At 42.6% G+C, this 25,951-nt stretch overlaps 1 protein-coding gene across 4 annotated transcripts in view; it reads left to right on the forward strand.

The window, feature by feature from the left end:
- The window catches only part of STAT1 (signal transducer and activator of transcription 1), a 1,320,138-nt gene that overhangs the window by 55,760 nt on the left and 1,238,427 nt on the right, over nucleotides 1–25,951 (forward strand). The gene's annotated exons all lie outside the window — the stretch shown is intronic.

The following is a 25,951-nucleotide window of genomic DNA, read 5'->3' on the forward strand; positions in this document are numbered from 1 at the left end:
AATCCTAAATATTTTTTTAGATATATAAATGCAAAAAAAACAAAACAAGGACAGAGCATGTAGGACCCCTTAATAATGATAATGAGGAGGTTGTCACAGGCGATGAAGAGAAAGCAGAGCTACTGAATGGGTTCTTTTAGTTCTGTATATACTAAGGAAGAAGGAGCTGACTCTGGACATGTCAGTGCTGGTAAAACATCATGTAATGTACTGAACTGGCTTAATGTAGAAATGGTACAAGGTAAGTTAAATGGGCACTCTCATTAAAAAATTTTTTGCTATTGCACTCCTTATGGTAAATGAAAAATATTTCGAAAATACTTTGTTTAAAAAAAATGAAAGTTTTCTATGTTTTATTTGTGCTTAAAAGAGCTCAAAGTCCGAACACAGGAAGTGCCGCCTGGAGTGCTGAGAGGGGGGGGGGGGGGGGGGGGGGTGTCCAGCCAACAGCATATGGCAGTTATGTGTGAGAGGAGCTATGATTGGATGAGGCTGGACACCCCTCTCCCTCTGCACTCCAGGCGGCACTTCCTGTGTTCGAACTTTGGTCCAAAGTCTGTGTATGGGTTGGGGGAAAATGTGCTCTTGAGCTTTTTTAAGCACAAATAAAACATAGAAAACTTCATTTTTTTTTAAAACAAAGTATATTAGAAATATTTTTCATTTACCATAAGGAGTGCAATAGCAAAAATTAGTTAATATAAATGTAAGTAAATCTCCAGGGCCAGATGGATTGCACCCAAGAGTTCTTAGAGAACTAAGTTCAGTAATATCTGTACCCCTGTTCATGATATTTAGAGATTCGCTGGTGTCTTGTATTGTGCCAAGGGACTGGTGCAAGGCGAATATGGTGCCAATCTTCAAAAAGGGCTCTAGATCTTCCCCAGGAAACTATAGACCGGTAAGTTTAACGTGCATTGTGGGTAAATTGTTTGAAGGACTTATGAGGGATTACATACAGGAATACATAGGGGATAATTGTATTATAAGTGATAACCAGCATGGGTTTACTAAGGATAGAAGTTGTCAAACCAATCTAATTTGCTTTTATGAAGATGTGAGTAGAAGTCTTGACAGAGGAATGGCTGTGGATATAGTGTTTCTGGATTTTGCTAAAGCGTTTGATACTGTCCCTCATAGATGTCTGACAGGTAAGTTAAGGTCTTTGGGTTTGGAAACTTTAGTTTGTAACTGGATTGAACACTGGCTCATGGATTGTACCCAGAGAGTGGTGGTCAATGATTCGTACTCTGATTGGTCCCCGGTTATGAGTGGTGTACCCCAAGGTTCAGTACTGGGCCCGCTGTTGTTTAATTTATTTATCAATGATATAGAGGATCGCATTAACCGCTCTGTTTCTATCTTTGCAGATGACACCAAGCTTTGTAGCACGGTACAGTCTATAGAGGATGTGTATAGGTTACAAGATGACTTGGATAGACTAAGTGTCTGGGCATCCACTTGGCAAATGAGGTTTAATGTGGATAAATGTAAAGTTATGCATCTGGGTACTAATAACATGCATGCGTCGTATGTCTTAGGGGGAATTAAACTGGCACTGGTAGAGAAGGATCTGGGTGTACTTGTAGATCACAGACTACAGATTAGCATGCAATGTAAGGCTGCTGCTTCCAAGGCCGGCAGGATATTGTCATGTATAAAAAGAGGCATGGACTCGAGGGACAGGGACATAATACTCCCCCTTTATAAAGCATTGGTATGGCCTCACCTGGAATATGCTGTTCAGTTTTGGGCACCAGTCCATAAAAGGGACACTGTGGAGCTGGAAAGGGTGCAGAGACGCGCGACTAAACTAATATGGGGCATGGAACATCTTAGCTATGAGGAGCGATTAAAGGAGTTACAATTGTTTAGTCTTGAGAAGAGACGTTTAAGGGGGGATATGATAAATGTATAAAAGTATATTAATGGCCCATACAAAAAATATGGAGAAAAACTGTTCCAGGTTAAACACCCCCAAAGGACGAGGGGGCACTCTCTCCGTCTGGAGAAGAAAAGGTTTAGTCTCAAGGGGCGACATGCCTTCTTTACCATCAGAACTGTGAACTTATGGAACAGTCTACCTCAGGAACTGGTCACAGCAGGAAAAATTAACAGCTTTAAAACAGGGTTAGATACATTCCTGGAACAAAATAACATTAATGCTTATGAAGAAATCTAAAATCCCATCCCTTCCCCAATATCGCGCCACAGCCCTACCCTTCAATTCCCTGGTTGAACTTGATGGACGTATGTCTTTTTTCAACCGTACTAACTATGTAACTATGTAACTTTATATAAAAAATGTTGGCTCTTAACGCACTTTTTGATCAAATGTGTTGCCCATCTACCAGGTGGATAGTGGATCCTGCATGTCACCCATTAATAGGCTATATGCCCAGTGGTGAGAAGAGTGAGCATGTTAGTGTCTCATCCTAAGTAAGGCCACCTGCACTTTGTTGCTGGGGGACATGTTTTAATCAAGAAGTGCACTTAGAGTCAAATATTTTGATCTATAGGGCTGCTGCAAACTATTTTATGTTTTTGTATCTGCCACGCTGCATACACAGTGTGTTTGGTTGTCGTGCTGGCTATCTTTCTATTTTTGCTATTGTTTATGTGAGGGGAAGTGGCATCCTCTCTTACACCTCCTTTCCACATGAGGTTTTTAATCTGATGCACCCAATTGATATAGTATTAAAACTGGTAGGAAGGCTTGGTTTACATTGAGCAGTTTTTATTTCAGTTTAACTGATATGTTTAACATATATGTTTAACTGAAGTGCTTTTTTGGCTCACTTTTTGGACATATTTACGTTCAATACTTTTTTATTAAGAAATTTTTGTTCAAGTGACACAAAATAAGTATCAAGATAAAACAAGCATCGAGACAGGCGCAGCTGTCTTATAGATAACGGCAGAAATTAAACAGTGGGACAGGCGCAGCTGTCATAGAAAAATTATAACATAGAACTCAACAAAATCAATGGGGTAAACCAAAGGGAGGACAAGTAGGTGGTGTGCAATATAAAAATCAAGTGTGTAATACCTGTACTAATGGAATTGAGTGTAGGTCTGGAATAGTGTACTATAACGATCTTGTGCCCATATAAAGATGTAATCAGATGGGGAATGCTAATGAGTTGGTACTTTTTGGACATATTTAACATGCTTAAACATATCCGTTTCTGTCGAACTAGATAAACATATGTGTGGTAACATTGGGTGAGTGGTTCAGTGGGTTGTCCTTTGTGCTTCACTGTTCCATAGAAAGGTGCTGAAATGCTTCCTTCTGTGTATTTTCTTCCTTTGGTCCTTGGGACCTAGAACAAATTTTGGGTCGCCATTGTGACCTGGAGCCGTGGATTTTCAAGCCATGATATATAACATTGTTCAGTGTATGCCACCACAAGATTACATGTAGTATTCCTCTATGGCAGTGGTTCTCAACCTTTTTTGCCTGAGAAACCCTTGAAAGCCCATTCCCAAAAAATTGTATCCCCATATTAGAGACATTTTGTAATGATTATAGTATAATTCATATGATTTACTAGCGATTGTGTGTCTGTATACAAGAGTGTGAAGTATACAAGTGAGTAAGTATAAAAGTGAGGGGACTTAACCCCTTAAGGACGCAGGACGTACTCAAACGGCCCTTTTTCCGAGTCCTTAAGGACTCAGGACGTTTGAGTACGTTCTGTCAAATCCCGGCCCCCCGCAGCTAGCCGGAGGGGAGCCGGTGCCCGATGCCTGCTGAAATCGTTCAGCAGGCATCGCGGCATATAGCCCAGGGGGGTCATGAGGACCCCCCATGTCGGTGATGGCCGCAGATCGCTGGACAATTCAGTCCAGCGATCTGTGGCAGATTCCGGGTCAATCGGGTCTCCAGTGACCCGGTGACCCGGAATTACAGGCTGTTCGGGGCCGTCTCTGACGGCCCCGAACATCCATAGCCAGCAGGGGTGAGGTGACACTGGTGGCACCGGCCCCATTGCCACCCCCATTCCCGGTTTTATAATTACCTGCTCCCGGGGTCCACTCTACATCTGGATCCGGTGGCGTCCTGCTTAGCTGTCACTGTGCGCACTGACGGTGACGTCACGTCGCGTCACGTCACTCGTCATTGCGCACAGCGTAACGCAGGATGCAGCAGGAGCCAGAAGTAGCGTTGACCCCGGGCCCCGGGAACAGGTAATTATAAAACCGGGGATGGCGGAGGCAATGGGGCCGGGGCTGTGGGGGGTGCAACGCGGTTCGGTGGGGTGGCGGTCGCGGTGCGGTGGGGGCGGGGCATTATCGGCATATCGGCAAGGTAATTGCCGATACCGATAATTCCCAAAATCGTGATTATCGGCCGATAATATCGGCCAAACCGATAATCGGTTGATCCCCAGTGTCTGCTCCAGTAAGGAGGAAGGGAGGAGTGCAGGGCAGGCCAGACCGATACTGGTAGTGGGGGACTCTATTAGGGGGACAGACAGGGCGATCTGTCACAAAGACTGGATCGCCGAACAGTGTGTTGTCTTCCTGGCGCTCGAGTTTGGCACATCGTGGATCGGGTTGACAGGTTGTTGGGTGGGGCTGGAGAAGACCTAGCAGTCATGGTACATATTGGCACCAATGACAAAGTAAGAGGTAGGTGGAGTGTCCTTAAAAATTATTTCAGGGACTTAGGCTGCAAGCTTAAGGCAAGGACCTCCAAGGTAGTATTTTCTTAAATATTACCTGTACCACAAGCCACACCAGAGAGGCAGCGGGAGATTAGGGAGGTAAACAAGTGGCTGAGAAGCTGGTGTAGGAAGGAGGGGTTTGGGTTCATGGAGAACTGGGCCGACTTCGCTGTCGGTTACCGGCTCTACCGTAGGGACGGGCTGCACCTCAATCGGGAGGGTGTAGCTGTGCTTGGGGAGAAGATGGCTAGAAGGGGGGAGGAGTGTTTAAACTAGGAACTGGGGGGGGGGAGGGAACCTACAACATAGAGGGGGAAGATAGTGTAGATAGAGGGGGGACTTAATAATGTACCTGGGGGTGGAGCGGAGGGAGGGGTTAGAATAGTTAATAGGGATACGCATCATCGGAAAAAAGTAGAAAATTTCTGTGGAGGATTATGACATAGTCGGTATAACAGAGACTTGGTTGGACGATAGCTGTGACTGGGCGGTCAACATACAGGGTTATAGTCTATTCAGGAAGGATCGGACAAAACGGAAAGGGGGAGGAGTCTGTCTTTATGTAAAGTCCAATTTGAAGGCCGCACTGCTGGAGGATATTTGGGAGGGAAATGATAATGTGGTGTGATTATGGGTAGAAATATATGGAGATAAAAATAAAAAAAATTCTGATAGGGGTTTGCTATAAGCCACCAAACATAATGTAAGAGCCAGAAGATGAATTATTGAGGCAAATAAACAAGGCAGTAATAAACTGGGAGACTGAGACCTGTGAATCTCATAAAGGAAACGGGTTTCTGACTATAGCTAAAGACAATTATCTGTCCCAAATGGTGCAGGGCCCTACCAGAGGGGATGCCCTACTAGACTTAATATTAACAAACGTACCTGACAGAGTAATTAATGTGCAAGTTGATGGACACCTAGTAAATAGTGATCATATTATAATACATTATAACTTGTTCTTCAATAAGGGAATCTCTCGAGGGGCCACAAAAACAATGAACTTTAGGATAGCAAAGTTCGATCAACTCAGAGAAGCCCTTAACCCCTTCAGGACCAAGCCCATTTTGGCCTTAAGGAACGGAGCGTTTTCTGCACATCTGACCACTGTCACTTTAAACATTAATAACTCTGGAATGCTTATAGTTATCATTCTGATTCCGAGATTGTTTGTTTTTTCGTGACATATTCTACTTTAACATAGTGGTACATTTTTGTGGTAACTTGCATCCTTACTTGGTGAAAAATCCGTAAATTTGATGAAAAATTTGAAAATTTTGCATTTTTCTAACTTTGAAGCTTTCTGCTTGTAAGGAAAATGTATATTACGAATAATTATTTTTTTTGGTTCACATATACAATATGTCTACTTTATGTTTGCATCATAAAATTGACAAGTTTTTACTTTTGGAAGACACCAGAGGGCTTCAAAGTTCAGCACCAATTTTCCATTTTCTCACAAAATTTTCAAACTCGATATTTTTCAGGGACCAGGTCAGTTTTGAAGTGGATTTGAAGGGTCTTCGTATTAGAAATACCCCATAAATTACCCCATTATAAAAACTACACCCCCCAACGTATTCAAAATGACATTCAGTAAGTGTATTAACCCTTTAGGTGTTTCACAGGAATAGCAGCAAAGTGAAAGAGAAAATTCAAAATCTTCATTTTTTACACTCGCATGTTCTTGTAGACCCAATTTTTGAATTTTTGCAAGTGGTAAAAGGAGAAAATTTTTACTTTTATTTGTATCCCAATTTCTCTCGAGTAAGCACATACGTCATATGTCTATGTAAAGTGTTCGGCGGGCGCAGTAGAGGGCTCAGAAGGGAAGGAGCGACAAGGGGATTTTGGAGAGTACATTTTTCTGAAATGGTTTTTGGGGGGCATGTTGCATTTAGGAAGCCCCTATGGTGCCAGAACAGCAAAAAAAAAAAAAAAACACATGCCATACCATTTTGGAAACTAGACCCCTTGGGAAATGTAACGTGGGATAAAGTGAGCCTTAATACCCCACAGGTGTTTCATGACTTTTGCAAATGTAAAAAACAATAATAAGTTTTACCTAAAATGCTTGTTTTCCCAAAAATTATTTTTTTTTAAAAAGGGTAATAGCAGAAAATACCCCTCAAAATTTGAAGCCCAATTTCTCCCGATTCAGATAACACCCCATATGGGGGTGAAAAGTGCTCTGCTGGCTCACTACAGGTCTCAGAAGAGGAGTAGTCACATTTGGCTTTTTGGAATCAAATTTTGCTCGGGGGGCATGCCGCATTTAGGAAGCCCCTATGGTGCTAGGACAGCAAAAAAAAAACCCACATGGCATACCATTTTGGAAACTAGACCCCTCGGGGAACGTAACAAGGGGTTAAATGAACCTTTATACCCCACAGGTGTTTCACGACTTTTGCATATGTAAAAAAAAAAAATTTTTTTTTTACCTAAAATGCTTGTTTTCCCAAAAATTTTACATTTTTAAAAAGGGTAAACGCAGAAAATACCCCCCAAAATTTGTAACACAATTTCTCCCGAGTACGGCGATACCCCATATTTGACCCTAAACTGTTGCCTTGAAATACGACAGGGCTCCAAAGTGAGAGCGCCATGCGCATTTGAGGCCTAAATTAGGGACTTGCATAGGGGTGGACATAGGGGAATTCTACACCAGTGATTCCCAAACAGGGTGCCTCCAGCTGTTGCAAAACTCACAGGATGCCTGGACAGTCAACGGCTGTCCGACAATACTGGGAGTAGTTGTTTTGCAACAGCTGGAGGCTCCGTTTTGGAAACAGTGGCTTACCAGACGTTTTTCATTTTTTATTGGGGATTGGAGGGGGGCTGTGTAGGGGTATGTGTATATGTAGTGTTTTTTACTTTTTATTTTATTTTGTGTTAGTGTAGTGTAGTGTTTTTAGGGTACAGTCGCACGGGCGGGGGTTCACAGTAGTTTCTTGCTTGCAGTTTGAGCTGCGGAAGAAAATTTGCCGCAGCTCAAACTTGCAGCCAGATACTTACTGTAAACCTCCCCCATGTGAGTGTACCCTGTACGTTCACATTGGGGGAGGGGGGGGGGGGGACATCCAGCTGTTGCAAAACTACAACTCCCAGCATTCGCTGACAAACTGTACATGCTGAGAGTTTTAGTTTTGCAACAGCTGTAGGCACACTGGTTATGTATCACTGAGTTTGTGACCTAACTCAGTGTTTCACAACCAGTGTGCCTCCAGCTGTTGCAAAACCACAACTCCCAGCATGTTCGGTGCATGGTGTACGGTGACTGCTGAGAGATGTAGTTTGCAACAGCTGGAGGCACACCGATCGTGAAACACTGAGTTAGGTAAAAAAAACTCTGAGTTTCACAACCATTGTGCCTTCAGCTGTTGCAAAACTACAACTCTCAGCAGTCACCGACAGCCAACGGGCATGCTGGCAGTTGTAGTTATGCAACCAGCAGATGCACCACTACAACTCCCAGCATGCACTTTAGCTGTTTGTGCAAGCTGGGAGTTGTAGTTATACAACAGCTGAAGGTACACTTTTCCATAGAAAAAATGTGCCTCCAGCTGTTGCAAAACCATAAGTCCCAGCATGCCCATAAGGGAATGCTGGGAGTTGTGGTTGTCTGCCTCCTGCTGTTGCATAACTACAGCTCCCAGCATGCCCTTTTTGCATGCTGGGAGCTGTTGCTAAGCAACAGCAGGAGGCTGTCACTCACCTCCTGCTGCTGCTCCGGGACACAGGTCAGTCCCTCGCCGCCGCTGCTCCTGGGGCCCCGATCCCAACATTGACGCCGGGGATCGGGGTCCCCAGCTGCCGGGGTCCACGTCCCGCACCCGCTCATGTGCTCCGGAAGAGGGGCGGAGCGGGTTGCGGGAGTGACACCCGCAGCAGGCGCCCTGATTGGTCGGCCGGTAATCCGGCCGACGAATCAGGGCGATCGTGGGGTGGCACCAGTGCCACCTCACCCCTGATGGCTCTGGTTGTTCGGGGCCGTCAGCCAGTAATTCCGGGTCACCAGGTCACTGGAGACCCGATTGACCCGGAATCGCCGCAGATCGCTGGACTGAATTGTCCAGCGATCTGCGGCCATCACCGACATGGGGGGGCATAATTACCCCCCTGGGCGATATGCCGGGACGCCTGCTGAACGATTTCAGCAGGCATCCGGCTCCGGTCCCCAATCGGCTAGCGGTGGGGACCGGAATTCCCACGGGCGCATGGATATGCCCTCGGTCCTTAAGGACTCGGAATGCAGGGCGTATCCATACGCCCTATGTCCTGAAGAGGTTAAAGGGGTATTCCAGGCCAAAACTTTTTTTTATATATCAACTGGCTCCAGAAAGTTAAAGAGATTTATAAATAATTTCGATTAAAAAATCTTAATCCTTCCAATAGTTATTAGCTTCTGAAGTTGAGTTGTTGTTTTCTGTCTAACTGCTCTCTGATGACTCCCGTTCCGGGAACTGTGTAGTTCCTTTGGGGATATTTTCCCATCATGCACAGCTCCCGGGACGGGACATCATCAATGAGCAGTTAGACAGAAAACTTCAGAAGCTAGTAACTATTGGAAGGATTAAGATTTTTTAATAGAAGTAATTTAAAAATCTGCTTAACTTTCTGGAGCCAGTTGATATATATATAAAAAAAAGTTTTTGCCTGGAATACCCCTTTGACAATATAAAATGGGATAATGTTCTGAAAAAGAACAATACTGACACTAAATGGGAGACTTTTAAAAATATCTTAAATTTTCACTGTAAGATGTAAATACCTTATGGGAATAAAAGGGTCAGAAATAAAAGAAAACCAATATGGATGAATAAAAATGTTAAGGGGGCACTAAATGACAAAAATAAAGCATTTAAATTACTAAAACAGGACAGCAGTGAAGAAGCATTAAAAAGCTATAGAGAAAAATGTAAAATATGTAAAAAACGGATGAAAGCCGCAAAAATAGATACAGAAAGACTCATTGCCAAAGAGAGTAAAACTAACCCCAAAATGTTCTTTAACTATATAAATAGCAAAAAGGTCAAAAATGAAAATGTTGGCCCTTTAAAAAATGATGAGGAAGAAATTATAAACGGGGATCAGGAAAAAGCAAATATATTATTTTGGAATATCTTGATAAAAATAAATGTATGACCCCATATCAGCATGGATTTATGTGGGATCAATCCTGTCAAACTAACCTGGTCAGCTTTTATGAGGAGGTAAGCTCCAGACTGGACCAGGGGCAATCGCTGGATGTCGTATATCTGGATTTTTCCAAAGCATTTGATACGGTTCCACATAAAAGGTTGGTGCATAAAATGAGAAGGTTTGGGCTGGGGGAGAATGTGTGCAAGTGGGTAAGTAACTGGCTCAATGATAGGAAACCGAGGGTGGTTATTAATGGTACTTATTCGGATTGGGTGACTGTTACTAGTGGGGTACCACAGGGGTCCGTCTTGGGTCCTGTCCTATTTAATATATTCATTAATGACCTTGCAGAGGGGTTGAATAGTAAAGTAGCAATCTTTGCAGATGACAGTAAACTCTGTAAAGCGGTTAACACTATAGATAACATAAACTCTGTAAAGCGGTAAACACTAACATAATGGCGCAGGGGGCATCAGAGGGGGGTAACATAATGGCACAGGGGGCATCAGAGGGGGGAAATATAATGGCGCAGGGGGCATCAGAGGGGGGGTAACATAATGGCGCAGGGGGCCCTACTTGATCCCTACCTGATAAAGGGACATACCTACCTGAAGGTGGACTACCTACTTAACCCCTTAAGGACCGGAGGTTTTTCCGTTTTTGCATTTTCGTTTTTTGCTCCTTGCCTTTAAAAAATCATAACTCTTTCAAATTTACACCTAAAAATCCATATGATGGCTTATTTTTTGCGCCACCAATTCTACTTTGTAATGACGTCAGTCATTTTGCCCAAAAATCTATGGTGAAGCGGGAAAAAAAATCATTGTGCGACAAAATTGAAAAAAAAAACGCTGTTTTGTAACTTTTGGGGGCTTCCGTTTCTACGTAGTACATTTTTCGGTAAAAATGACACCTGATATGTATTCTGTAGGTCCATACGATTAAAATGATACCCTACTTATATAGGTTTGATTTTGTCGGACTTCTGGAAAAAATCATAACTACATGCAGGAAAATTAATACGTTTAAAATTGTCATCTTCTGACCCCTATAACTTTTTTATTTTTCCGTGTATGGGGCGGTATGAGGGCTCATTTTTTGCGCCGTGATCTGAAGTTTTTAACGGTACCATTTTTGCATTGATAGGACTTATTGATCACTTTTTATTCATTTTTAAATGATATAAAAAGTGACCAAAAATGCACTATTTTGGACTTTGGAATTTTTTTGCGCGCACGCCATTGACCGAGCGGTTTAATTAATGATATATTTTTATAATTCGGACATTTCCGCACGCGGTGATACCACATATGTTTATTTTTATTTTTATTTACACTGTGTTTTTTTTTTTATTGGAAAAGGGGGGTGATTCAAACTTTTAATAGGGGAGGAGTTAAATGATCTTTATTCACTTTTTTTTTTCACTTTTTTTTTGCAGTGTTATAGGTCCCATAGGGACCTATAACACTGCACACACTGATCTTCTATGTTGATCACTGGTTTCTCATAAGAAACCAGTGATCAACGATTCTGCCGGATGACTGCTCATGCCTGGATCTCAGGCACTGAGCAGTCATTCGGCGATCGGACAGCGAGGAGGCAGGTAGGGGCCCTCCCGCTGTCCTGTCAGCTGTTCGGGATGCCGCGATTTCACCGCGGCTATCCCGAACAGCCCACTGAGCTAGCCGGGATGCTTTCGGTTTCACTTTAGACGCGGCGTTCAACTTTGAACGCCGCGTCTAAAGGGTTAATAGCGCGCGGCACAGCGATCAATGCCGCGCGCTATTAGCCACGGGTCCCGGCCGTTGTTAGAGGCCGGGCCCGAGCCGCTATGACGCGGGGCCACGCCGTGGCCCCGCGTTATAGATCGGGAGTGGACACATGACGTTCCAGTACGTCATGTGTCCTTAAGGGGTTAAAGGAATACTGTAGTGCAAAATAACTTATCCCCATAAGTGATAGATCGCGGGGGTCTGACCGCTGGGACAACCCCCCATCTCTTGTATGAGGCCCAAGCAGACGGCATGAAGGGAATGTTCCATCCCTGCATGACCCGGCTGCTGAAATGCCCCCTCCATGTATCTATGGGATACATGGGGGGGTCCTGTCGGCTGCTGCGTCATGCGGACAAGCCCCCATTCCTGCCGGGGGCCCCTTACAAGAGATCGGGGCGAGGGGTTTCCCAGCGGTCAGGATCTGTTATTTTGCACTGCAGTATTCCATTAATTGGGTGGACATACTTATCAGGGACCCTATCCACCTAATGGGGTGACATACTGGTCTGCCTATCAAGTTTTTATTAAGAAAATACCTTATTTACATACTATTTGGTTTACAATTATTTTGTACCAGGACAAGTGGATTGTTATGAGTGACAAGTAGATTCTGCGCCGTTTTAGTCCCTTGGACAAGTAATTTTTTTTCAAAAATTCACAACCCTGGATGCATTTTTGGAGAGTAATAACATTACTGGTTATGTATACTAGATTCATAGGGACAGAAGGTTGATCCAGGGATTTATTCTGACTGCCATATTTGGAGTCTGGAAGGAATTTTTACCAATAGTATGAGGGTTTTTTGCCCTCCTCTGGATCAACTCAATAGGGATTTATTAGGGTTATAGGTTGAACTTGATAGACTCTGGCCTTTTTTCAACCTTATGAACTATGTTACTATGTTACTTTCCTCTATAACAGACCCCCTGTCCCTCTCCCTATCTCCCCAGTCCCCTGATTTACAGGTGACTTCTTCTCTAACTGGAGTCGTTTACTTTTCTTTTCTTCACTATCTGGCCTAGACCGCCATTAAAATTTCTCCCATACAAGATTTCTCCACAGAACCAGCCAAACAAACATTTTAGGCTTCTTTCTGCAGTACAATACCCACCTATTTTCAAACTTCCCATGTTTATTGTCACACACAGTAATTGTACGTGCTTTGCGTCCCCATAAAGTTGTTAGGCCCCCCTCTGTGCCCCTAAATATAACTGTAGGCCCCCAAACTGCCCCCATATATAATTGTAGGCCACCATACTGTCCCACTTTGGTGCTCCACTGCTCCTCTTGTCTGTGGACCTATTGCTATGGCTCATAACAGTAGGTTCCTGGTCTGCAGGAACAGTGGAGCAACCAAGATTATGTAATAACTGCCACTGCAGCCCAGTCCCCATGCTTCTCCTTTTTCTGTCCTACTGCTCCACTCCTTGGTGCAGTGATGTCAGCCTACCATATCTTTCATATCTTTCCAGACTAGTAACCATTGGCTGTGGCTGCCATTACTGATTTTTTTTCAAGTACCCCCTGAAGAACTGATAAATTCCCCCTAGGGGTACTTGTACCCCGGTTTGAGAACCACTGCTCTATAGGGTCTAAAAAATAGTGAATAAAATGTTGAAAAAAATTAAGTGTAATAAATGTGAATTTACTCCTTCCCTAGTAAAAGTTATTAGTCTCTTTTTCCATTTTCTAATTAAATCATGTAAATAAAAACTGAGAAATATCCCAGAAAGTCTCGCCACGTGGATAAATGCCCGAACTATTAAAATATAAAAAATTGTAAACTGCATGGTTAATGGCTTAACATTAATCCATTGGCCACAAAATTGCAGGAAAAATCAGTGGCAGTTTATGTGGCAGTTTTTTTTTTCTGGCATTTTTGCAGCAAAAAAAAAAAAAAAGAACCAGGCAAAAAACAGAGCTTAAATGTAAAAAAAGACATACATTTAGAACATAACGTACAAAATGGTTGATTCCTGTGTGATTGGACCTAATTGCAATAAAATGAAATTATATAGAATGGGGTAGCCGCCGGTATCCACGCCTCCTCCCATAGACTTACATTGAGGGGGTGTGGCAGTGAAGTCACAAGCAGGCGTGACCATGACATCACGAGCCTCCACCCCACATCACCAGTCACCCGGCACAGAGCAAAGTTTGCTCCGTGCACTGGATGTCTGGGGTGCCGCTGCCGAGATCCCCGCCACTGGGGACCCCCGCGATCAGACATCTTATCCCCTATCCTTTGTATAGGGGATAAGATGTCTAGGGGTGGAGTACCCTTTTAAAGGGATACGACACTGGAAAACATTTGTTTTAGCCCCTTAAGGACCAAGGACATATGAGTTTGTCCTTGTTCCCGCTCCCGTGATATAACGCGGGGTCCCACAGTGACCCCGCATCATATCACGGCGGGCCTGGCATCATAGTTAAGCCGGGACCCGCCTCTAATAGCGCGCGGCACTGATCGTGGTGCCACGCGCTATTAACCCTTTTAGCTGAGCCACGTGGCTTAAAGTGAAAGTAAAAAGTGCCGGTTAGCTCAGGGAGTTGTTCTGGATCGCCGCGGTGAAATCACGGCTTCCCGAACAGCTGTACTACAGGAGGAAGGTCTCTTACTTTCCTTCCTGCAGTCCGATCGCCGATTGAATGCTTCAAGCCTGAGATCCAGGCTTGAGCAATCAATCGCCGAAAACCCTGATCAATGCATCCCTATGGAGATGCATTGAACACAGTTAAAGATCAGTAAATGCAATGTTATAGCCCCCTATGGGGTCTATAATATTGCAAAAGAAAAGTGTAAAAAAATCATTAACCCTTTGAATTATCCCTTCCCCTAATAAAAGCTTGAATCACCCGGCATTTCCAATAATAAAAAAAAGGGTAAATAAAAACAAAAATAAACATATGTGGTATCGCCGCGTGCGGAAATGTCCGATTTAAAAAATATACTGCTAATTAAACCGTACGGTCAATGACGTACGCACAAAAAAATTCCAAAGTCCAAAATAGCGTATTTTTGGTCACTTTTTATATCATGAATAGATGAATAAAAAGCGATCAAAAAGTCAGATCAATGCAAAAATGGTACCGACAAAAACTTTAGATCACGGCGCAAAAAATGAACCCTCATAGCGCCCTGAACACTGAAAAATAAAAAAGTTATAGGGGTCAGAAGATGACAATTTTAAATGTATACCTTTTCCTGCATGTAGTTATGATTTTTTTCTGAAGTAATACAAAATCAAACCTATACAAGTAGGGTATCATTTTAACTGTATGGACCTAGAGAATGGAGATAAGATGTCATTTTTACCGAAAAATGTACTACGTAGAAACGGAAGCCCCCAAAATTTCAAAATGGCTGTATTTTTTCAATTTTGTCGCACAATGATTTTTTTCCCCGTTTCGCCGTAGATTTTTGGGTGAAATGACTGATATCATTACAAAGTAGAATTGGTGTCGCAAAAAATAAGCCATAATACAGATTTTTAGGTGCAAAATTTTAAGAGTTATGATTTTTTAAAGGTAAGGAGGAAAAAACGAAAAATGCCCGGTCCTTAAGGGGTTAAATCAACTGGTGTCAGAAAGTTAAACATGTTTGTATCTTTAAAAATCTTAATCCTTCCAGTACATATCAGCTGTTATATGCTCCACAGGAAGTTCTTTTCTTTTTGAATTGCCTTTTTTTCTGACCACAGTGCTGTCTGCTAACACTTCTGTCCATGTGAGAAACTGTCCAGAGCAGGATAGGTTTGCTATGGAGATTTGCTTGCACTCTCTACAGTTCCTAAAATGGACGGACAGAGGTGTCAGCAGAGAGCACTATGGTCAGATAGAAAGGAAATTCAAAAAGAAAATAACTTCCTCTAGAGCATACAGCAGCTGATAAGTACTTGAAGGATTAAGATTTTTAAATCGAAGTAATTTAAAAATCGGTTTAACTTTCTGCAACCAGTTGATTTTTTTTTCCAGTACCTTTAACATAGATGTTAGGTGGAGTAGGTTTGTGGGCGGCAGTATGGAAAAGCCGTTTAGAGTGATGTATTGAGTCCGGTGATGGTTATATGCGCCCTGTGTAGGACAGCAGTATGGAATAGCAAGAGGATAGAATAGTGTTACTAGTCCTTAGAAAGGGTTAAAATGAATGTTATATGTCCCCTATAGCAGGCAGTCAGTGGGATGCAGAGGCCATTCATTCAGAAGGGGCTAGTACTAACATCTAGTTTCCTGATGTCCTGATAGTTACAATTAAGCTTAAACATAATTAGTGATCACTGTAAGAGCATAGTGACATCTGGGATAACATATATGATTCATAGAATATGCATTGACATATGTGGTGACTTGAATATATAGGGTGACAAGAGTATGGATGTTAATCAGCAGTGGATGTTCAGTAAGTTTTTGTTTTTGTGCCTTCATTTTAAAATTTTTACTTTGTTTATTCAAATTTATATTTATACATAGTTTGAATTGTGGTGCAAGTAGGAGAGATGCTGGGCTAGTGAAAATGTTGATTTAAAACTCCCTGGGAGCTGTGTACAGAGTTAATGATGAGTGACATGCTCAATTGGAAGGTACAGTTACATTAGCAATTGAGAAGGCTTGTAGGAGCTGGATAGAGTATGTATATTTCTCTATAAAAACACTGCCACCTACTGACTCTATTCAGCTACTACATGCATGATCTATTTGCCTGTCACTCATGGTTAACTCATTATACAGCTCCCCATGAGGTTTAAATCCCTGTTCTCACTGGGCAATAGCACAAAGAAATAGCGTTGATTGTTCCTTTCACTTTAGCCCCCGTCTAATCATCTGCAGCCGCGTGACATAGTGCCGCATGTGGCAACTCACCAGCAGCGGCTTTTATTGTTCAAACCTCATTGTTGCAGGTGTACAGCATGCGTCTCACCTTACAGGGAGGACGCCAGTTTGTTCAACTTGGAGACCTGGTTACAATTGTTTTGCGCATGTGCGCTTCAATAGACAATCTCACCTGTCCTGATCATGTCAGCTAAGTATCCAGTCATCTCCTGATGTCAGGTAAAGGAAGAGGTGCTCCAATATGGGTGCATTAAAAACTACTAGAAAATGTTTAAAAATTCAGCATAATCATATATTGCTTAAAGAATACCCCCCAGATCTATCCTGTCATTCATAACAGCTTTTTCTTGAGCATTAGTTTTTAAGATCCATTTAGTCTCTATTGCTCTTCGCCTTTCTCCGGTATTACCCTCTTAATGGTGAAGGTCTTGAGATTGCAAAGGAAATGGAGTTCACAGGTGGAAACATATCAAGGTTTTCACTTCCATTGACATCGGGCGAAAACCTGGATCTGTTTCAACAAAAAGTATTGGTTGACATAAGAGCCTTGATCTATCCCCAGGCAACCCACAACCTTAGTGCAGAATAGTTAGCAGTGCTGAAGTGGTTAAAATCCAAAAGGGAATCAATCATAATAAAGAAAGCAGACAACGGGGGTTGGGTGCTGTTATTATGTAAAAAAAAAAAATATGACAATGAGACCTACACAAAACTACCCACTAATCTCATGTAAAAACTTATATCCACATTGCATATGTTTCTCAGGAGCAAAATAGAAATTGGAATTCTCTCTGAAAAAACGGCAGAGAGACTTCTACCACTAGTACCAAAAGAGGCAAATTGGTATTTTGTGCCTAAAACTCATGAAACTCTAGAGTCCCCACCCGGGATACTTTTTGCCTACGGGGTGGAGTCTCTTACAGAGTCATTGTCAAAATATATTGATTGGCTCCTGAGACCATTGTTAAAGGATATTCCCTCCCTGGTAAAAGACACAAACGACTTTCTGTCTGCACTCTTGGCAGGGGTTTCTCTTGGCAGGAAGGTTTCCTATTAACATCAAGAGACGTTGAGAGTTTCTATACGAGGAATCCACAGAGAGACTTCAGGTATGTGAATGACATATTCATGTTGTGGAATGGGACGGTGGATAATTTCCACATTTTGGGGCACATCTTAACCAAAACAACATGAATATGAGTTTTACGGGCAGGTGGTAGTGGATAAACGAAGAATTGTCACAAAGGGATATAGAAAAACTACAGCCTCTAATTCCCTTTTACACTTCTCCAGCTACCATCCTGTACACACAAAGACTGCCATCCCATATGGGCAGTACTTGCAACTGCGCCTGATTAGCAGTTCAGATGAGAATTTTTATTGCCCAGACTCATGATCTCACACAGCAGCTGCTGTGTAGAGGGTATCCCCCTGAAGTCCTCAGTAAAGCTTTGAAAAAAGCTGAAAAATTTATAGAAATAAACTTATCTAGAAAAAGTGTGGTACAATAAAAACTGATGTGAACAGGCCGTTTGTTCTTACCTTTAAAGGGGTTATCCAGCATAAGGTGATTTTTGTACGTACCTGGCATACAGTAATGGACATGCTTAGGAAGGATCTGCACTTGTCTTGGGCTAAATGGCTATGTCATGGGATTACCAGAACACTGTGGCTAGCTTTCTGTAAACTTGTATTTCCTGTTTTCAGTTTTCTTGTTTGCCTACAAATCCCATGATACCATTTTCCTCCTTCCCACACATTAGCCACCCCACCCATTGAAACATAAATGAGCTGCAGTGGTCTTCAATCAGGATGCCTACAGCTGTTGCATTAGTTGCAGATAGATCCCTCCACCCATTGAAGCAGACAGGCTCCCTGTCATCAGCTGACTAGTGAGTCAGGTCTCAACCGCATTGCAAGCTGGGAAAAATCCGAGACAGCAGTCATTTTGTATACTGTTAAAAATAAATATTGGGGTGAAAATCACATAAGAATTGTGAGAAAACTCACACAAAGGTACAGACACTATATTATGAACTACACTAACTTTACAGCCCCTGTAGCATAGTCAAATAAAACAAAATTCCCGGAATACCCCTTTAAATTCAGCCACATGGCCGAAGTGATAAAACATTCTATTCAATCAAACTGGAGCCTAATTAATTGAAACGGACCCCATGATAGGTAATACCAGATTACAAAAACATGTCTTAGCCTTCAAAAGAACAAAAAAATCTGAAAGACAAACTAGTCAGCAGCAAATTCATATCAGAAAAACGTGAAAGTTGGCTTAACAAGACGACACTGAAAGGGAACTTTAAGTGTGGTCGATGCAAATGGTGTAGGCATTTTGTCACAGGAAAAAAGAAGCTACTAAAAAAATAACCAAGTTTATTTGTTGTAGGACTAGTAACGTAGTTTATGCCGCAACTTGTGTGTGTAGTATTTTCTACATTGGAAGCACAGTGCGGGCATTAAACACGCGCTTTAGAGAGCATATATAGTCTGTATGCTCTGGGAAGGGGTCACCCCTTCTCATAGAGCACATAAGAAATGAAAACAGAGGTGACATGAATGCGCTAAGCTTCATGGAAATAACGAGGTTAATACCGGAGAAAGGCTAAGACAAATAGAGGCTAAATGGATCTTAAGAACTAATGCTCAAGAAAAAGCTGTTATAAATGACAGGATAGATCTTTTTTTTTTTCCTCTAAGCATTGTATAATTATGCTGTATTTTTAAACATTTTCTAAATGTTTTTAATGCACCCATCTTCGAGCAGCTCCCCTCTACCTGACATCATTTGATGACTGGATACTTAGCTGACGTGATCAGGACAGGTGAGATGGTCTGTTGAAGCGCGCATGCACGAAACAATTGTAACCAAGTCTCCAAGTTAAACACACTGGCGTCCTCCCTGTAAGGTGAGATGCATGCTTTACACCTGCACCAATTAGGTTAAAATGATAAAAGCCACTGCTTAATTGCAAGATTGGTGAGTTGCCCTCTTTCAATCTTTCTGCCTGTTCTCACTGGTCCGGCATCTCTTCCTCCTTACTGCAATCACTGCAATACAAACTACAGTATGTATAAATATAAATTTAAGTAAACATAGTTACATAGTTAGTACGGTTGAAAAAAGACATATGTCCATCAAGTTCAACCAGGGAATTAAAGGGTAGGGGTGTGGCGCGATATTGGGGAAGGGATGGGATTTTAGATTTCTTCATAAGCATTAATGTTATTTTGTTCCAGGAATGTATCTAACCCTGTTTTAAAGCTGTTAATTTTTCCTGCTGTGACCAGTTCCCGAGGTAGACTGTTCCATAAGTTCACAGTTCTTATGGTAAAGAAGGCGTGTCGCCCCTTGAGACTAAACCTTTTCTTCTCCAGATGGAGGGAGTGCCCCCTCGTCCTTTGGGGGGGGGTTAACCTGGAACAGTTTTTCTCCATATTTTTTGTATGGGCCATTAATATACTTATATACATTTATCATATCCCCCCTTAAACGTCTCTTCTCAAGACTAAACAATTGTAACTCCTTTAATCGCTCCTCATAACTAAGATGTTCCATGCCCCATATTAGTTTAGTCGCGCGTCTCTGCACACTTTCCAGCTCCACAGTGTCCCTTTTATGGACTGGTGCCCAAAACTGAACAGCATCAGGGGTGTGGAAATTTTTATAAAAAACTACTTGTCCACGGGATTAAAATGGAGCAAAATCTACTTGTCCCTCATGAAGATCCACTTGTCCGGCCAATTTTCGCTTTTACGCTCTGATTTTTTCCTCCTCGCCCTATAATAGCCATAACTACCTACTATAAGGATACCTTTTCATTTTTCAATAACATATTCTCTGAACCAATATATATATATATATATATATATATATATATATATATATATATATATATTTAGGGAAGTGAAATTGAAATAGTAAAAGATAATTTTGAAGATTTGGTGGTTTTTCTTCTCTACGCCATTTACCTTGTGGTTGAGGTAACATGTTAGTTTTATGCTTTAGGCCGCCTGATTACAGCAATACCAGATTTGTATAGTTTACGTCATGTTTTTTTACTAACTTTGGAATTGCCATTTTTTAACCCCTGTAGCTTTATTTTTTTTCCACATACCAGGCTGTATGAGGGCTCATTTTTTGCACCATAATCTGTTTTTTGTATCGGTACCATTTTGGTATTGATCTGACTTTTTAATCGCTTTTTAACTTTTTTTTTCTGGGATATTATAAAAATTGCAAATCTGTGGTTTGGTATTTTTTTTACATTTACCGTACGGGATAAATAATGTTATATTTTAATAGGTTGTACAATTACGCATGAAGCGATACCAAATATGTTTATTTTTATTATGTTTACGTGTTTTTATATAGGAAAAGGGGGTGATTTGAACTTTTAACATGGAAGGGGTTAATGCAGCGGTCTTTAAACTGTGGCCCTCCAGATGTTGCAAAACTACAACTCCCAGCATGCCCGGACAGCCAACGGCTGTCCTGGCATGCTGGGACTTGTAGTTTTGTAACATCTGGAGGGCCACAGTTTAAAGACCACTGGGTTAATGTGTGTCTTTCAAACTTTTATTAAAACTTTTTTTTCTTTTAACACTTTATTACACTTATATGAGGAATCATTAGATTCCTCAGACAGATAAATAGAGTTCTATTGAACTCTATTAATCTGTGTGCTCCGTGATCCATTGATAGAGCCTGGTCCAGCCAGGATCTATCAATGACAGAGTGGGACAGCAGGGAACAGAGGTAAGCCCTCCGGCTACCTCTATAGTGGATCGCCCCCCTGTGATCGCGCTGTGGGGGGGGGGGTGAGGGGGGGAGCGATTCACCCCACTAGCCCACCAGGGAGCATTTATATGTCCCTTTAGATGCCGCTGTCAGCCTTGACAGCGGTGATCTAAAGGGTTAATAGCCAGCTGCGGCGAACGCTGCATGCTGGCTATAAGCGGCGGCCCCCGACTACTGAGAACAGCTGGGGGCTGCAGAGTATGGAGTGGGCAGGAGTCCGGAGCCCACTCCATACTCCCCTGTGAGCGCCGCATGCATCTCCCCGTGCAGATGTGCCTCCTCCCCTCAGCTCTCCGAAGCTACAGCTGGGGGAGTGAAGGCAGAGGACGCAGGTGTGCACGGGGAGCAAGAAGTCTCGCCCCCTCATCTCCCCCCGCACGTCTGCAGAGCAGGGGAGAGAAGACAAATACACAGCTTCTCATCTCTCCTGCTCTGCTTCGGAGGACACAGGTTTTTATAGCCGGGGGCTGCAGAGTATGGAGCGGGAAGGAGTCAGCAGCCCGCTCCATACACACTGCAGAGGTCCCGGCGACTTGTCAGGTCCGGCCCTGCTTGCCCGAATCCAGGCTAAGGGCCAGACAAATTCACCTGCCCGGTGCCCAAAACTGCTTGTCCCGGGCGTCGGGCGATAGGAATTCCACATCCCTGAGCATATTCCAGGTGAGGCCGTACCAATGCTTTATAAAGGGGGAGTATTATGTCCCTGTCCTTAGAGTCCATGCCTCTTTTTATACATGACAATATCCTGCCGGCCTTGGAAGCAGCAGCCTGACATTGCATGCTATTCTGTAGTCTGTAATCTACAAGTACACCCAGATCCTTCTCTACCAGTGACTCTGCCAGTTTAATCCCCCCTAAGACATACGACGCATGCATGTTATTAGTACCCACATTGAACCTCATTTGCCAAGTGGATGCCCAGACACTTAGTCTATCAAAGTCATCTTGTAACCTATACACATCCTCTATACACTGTACCGTGCTACAAAGCTTGGTGTCATCTGCAAAGATAGAAACAGAGCTGTTAATTCCATCCTCTATATCATTGATAAATAAATTAAACTACAGCGGGCCCAGTACTGAACCTTGGGGTACACCACTAATAACCGGGGACCAATCAGAGTACGAATCATTGACCACCACTCTCTGGGTACCATCTATGAGCCAGTGTTCAATCCAGTTACAAACTAAAATTTCCAAACCCAAAGACCTTAACTTACCTGTCAGACGTCTATGAGGGACAGTATCAAACGCTTTAGCAAAATCCAGAAACACTATATCCACAGCCATTCCTCTGTAAAGGCTTCTACTCACCTCTTCATAAAAGCAAATTAGATTGGTTTGACAACTTCTATCCTTAGTAAACCCATGCTGGCTATCACTTATAATACAATTATCCCCTATGTATTCCTGTATGTAATCCCTTATAAGTCCTTCAAACAATTTACCCACAATGCACGTTAAACTTACAAGTCTATAGTTTCCTGGGGAAGACCTAGAGCCCTTTTTGAAGATTGGCACCACATTCGCCTTGCGCCAGTCCCTTGGCACAATACCAGACACCAGTGAATCTCTAAATATCATGAACAGGGGTACAGATATTACTGAACTTAGTTCTCTAAGAACTCTTGGGTACAATCCACCCATAAAATAAAAATTTTAATGAAGGTACAAACAAAAACTTACTGAACATCCATATTAATCTTACATGTCACCACGTATGCAAATGCATATACTATCAATCATATATCCCAGATGTCACTATGCTCTTACAGTGATCACTTATTATGTTTATGCTAAATTGTTACTATCAGGTCATCGGTAAACTCGATGAATAGACATCGGGAAACTACCAGCCTGTGCTCAATGAACGGCTTCTTCATCCCGCCGGCTGCCAGCTATAGGGACATTTACCATTCATTTTAACCCTTTCTAAGGACCAGTAACACTATTCTGTCTATCTAACAAAAGGGAAGGTTTTACTTCCTGACAAGCAGATTGGCTCCCCTTTAAAAGGCTGGACGATTGTATCCCAGCCTTCCCGCTGCTATCAGATGACAAAATATGGGAATTCAGGGCAAGTGACTTTTCCCATTATAGGCTTTGGTCAATGGACACATCAGTTAACAGATGCGCTAGGAAAGTAAAAATAAAAGAGCTCTGTCCTGCAACCATTTAAAAAAAAAAAACAGATGCAGCAACGTAACCTGCAGACAAGCACATTCTAGGAGACATCCGTCACCACATGTTATTCTATGTGTCGTAATGGATGTGTTTAATGGGCTGTTTTTAGTTTTAAAAACTGACCTGTTAAACTTGTGTAAAAAAGAGATCTGAACTAAGCCTTACACACATCCACCAACAGGCCTAGTAACAACCTAGTAAAGCAAAGCTGCCTGTGGAGAATTGACTATTTTAATTCCTGAAAATCTTTCATAGATCAAGGAACTTTTCTCCCAAAAAGCTTACACATCTGGACATCCATACCAAACATGGAGCAGAGTACCCTCATCTTTCCTGCATCACTAACACTTGTCACATCTCTCTGGGTACAACTTGTGCAATATGCAATAAACATGTATTGGTTGAGGCTGCATGTCTGCCAGTTTTCAATAACTCTCACGCTTAAATCAGAAAGTTATTATAAGAAAATCAGAGGTGCCATAAAACGTATCTTTTAATTAATCCATATAAAATCCACCAAACAGTGAGAATAGTGCATTCCCAAAAAACCTTGAAAAAAAATAAAAAATACCTATATATCTAGACACCGGTCTTCATAGTTAGCATTGATATGATCAATTAGCTGTAATTATGACATCAAACATAATACCAAAAGTGGCCAATAAAGCAATATCATTAACATAATTTACACGGGATAGCAGGGGTATCTTAAGCTTGTGCCACCGGACATACACGGCTTACAAAATAGATAGGCGTGCAAGGGAAAGCTATTGCTCCTCCCAGAAACCATTCCCTGGGAATGGTTTCTGCGAGGAGCAATAGCTTTTCCTTGTACGCATATCTTTTTTGTAAGCCATGTATGTCCAGTGGGACTAGCTTAAAATACCCCTGCTAGTCTAGCCGTGACGGGATGGTGCTAGCGTGCGGCAAGAACTTCAGTATGCAACTATTCAGATGTACAAGAAAGAAATGCATTCTGTGACTCACCCATCTGGCGTACACAAACTGAACAATGGATGCTGGAAGGGGGATTGTGATGCAGGGAGAGCTCACTTAAATGACAGCCTGTTAAACTTCAAAAGAAGCTTCATCTGTACTAGATGAAGCTTCTTTTGAAGTGAAGCAGATTACATTAACCTCAGTTTTGGATTCTGCACTGTGGGTAACTTGACCATTTGAACATACCCTAAAACTGTCTGCAACTTGCTTAACCCCTGCAACGCTATTACCGAATATTCTGAGATTGTTTTTTCGTGACATATTCTACTTTATTTTGGGGGTAAATTTTCGGCGTTACTTGCATTCTTTTTTGGTGAAAAATCCCAAAATGTCATGAAAATTTTGAAAATTTTGCATTTTTCTAACTTTGAAGCTCTCTACTTGTAAGGAAAATGGATATTATTATATTATTATTCACAAATACAATATGTCCACTTTATGTTGGCATCATAAAATGGACATATTTTTTGCTTTTTGAGGGCTTCAAAGTACAGCAGCAATTTTCAAAAATGTCAAGAAAATTGCTAAATCTGAAGGGACAGATGTTACAGAACTACAACTTCCAGCATGCCTGGGCAGTCTAGGCATGCCGAGAGTTGTAGTTTGGCAACATCTGGAGGGCTACCGTTTGGGCACCACTGTAACAGTAGTCTCCAAACTGTGACCCTCCAGATGTTGCAAAACTACAACTCCCAGCATGCCTACCTGTGCCGGTCTCCAGCGACGATCGGGGTCCCCACGCATCTTCTCTTCCAGGTACTGGCCTCCATCTTTTCCCCACAGAACTGGGTGGGCAGAACGGGGGGTTGCCATGACAACCCACTGTCCTGCGCTGCCGTTGGTCAGAATCAGTTCTGACCAATGGCAGGGGATAGGAAGAGATCGCAGCACTGCGACCTCGCTCCTAGCCCTCAGGATGATCGGGGCTGTCACTGACAGCTCTGATCATCCCTATTTTCCGGGTGATCGGGTCACCAGAGACCGATCAGCCCGGAATAGCAGAAAATCGCATGTCTGAATTGACATGCGATTTTCTGCGATCGCCGACATGGGGGGTCTCAGGACCCTCCTGGGTGATGTGCCAGGATGCCTGCTGAATTATGTCAGCAGGCATCCCGGTCCGGTCCCCAACCGGCTAGTGGCGGGGACGGAATTCCCACGGGCGTATGCATATGCCCCATGTCCTTAAGGACTCGGGATGCAGGGCGTATGAATACGCCCAGCATCCTGAAGAGGTTAAATCCTATAATACCTGGTAGGAATTTCATGTTCCTTCCATTTTGACCCCCATGTAGTTTCAAAATAAAATTATATAGATATATTCTTGCTCAATGCCCGATATTGCACAATATAATCTTAACCACAAGTGGAATGCACTATATCCCGGCTAGTCTAACCACTATGACCTCCCCAAAAGTGCTGCTTCAGTGTGTACTTACCCATATTATACCCAGTGGTCGCTCGTTCCGACGTACGTTTCATCGGGTTGACTTTCTCAAGGAACGTATCATGTTGCTATGATATCCTCCTTA

Source organism: Hyla sarda, chromosome 8 (assembly GCF_029499605.1).
Source record: "Hyla sarda isolate aHylSar1 chromosome 8, aHylSar1.hap1, whole genome shotgun sequence".
Lineage (NCBI taxonomy): Eukaryota > Metazoa > Chordata > Amphibia > Anura > Hylidae > Hyla > Hyla sarda.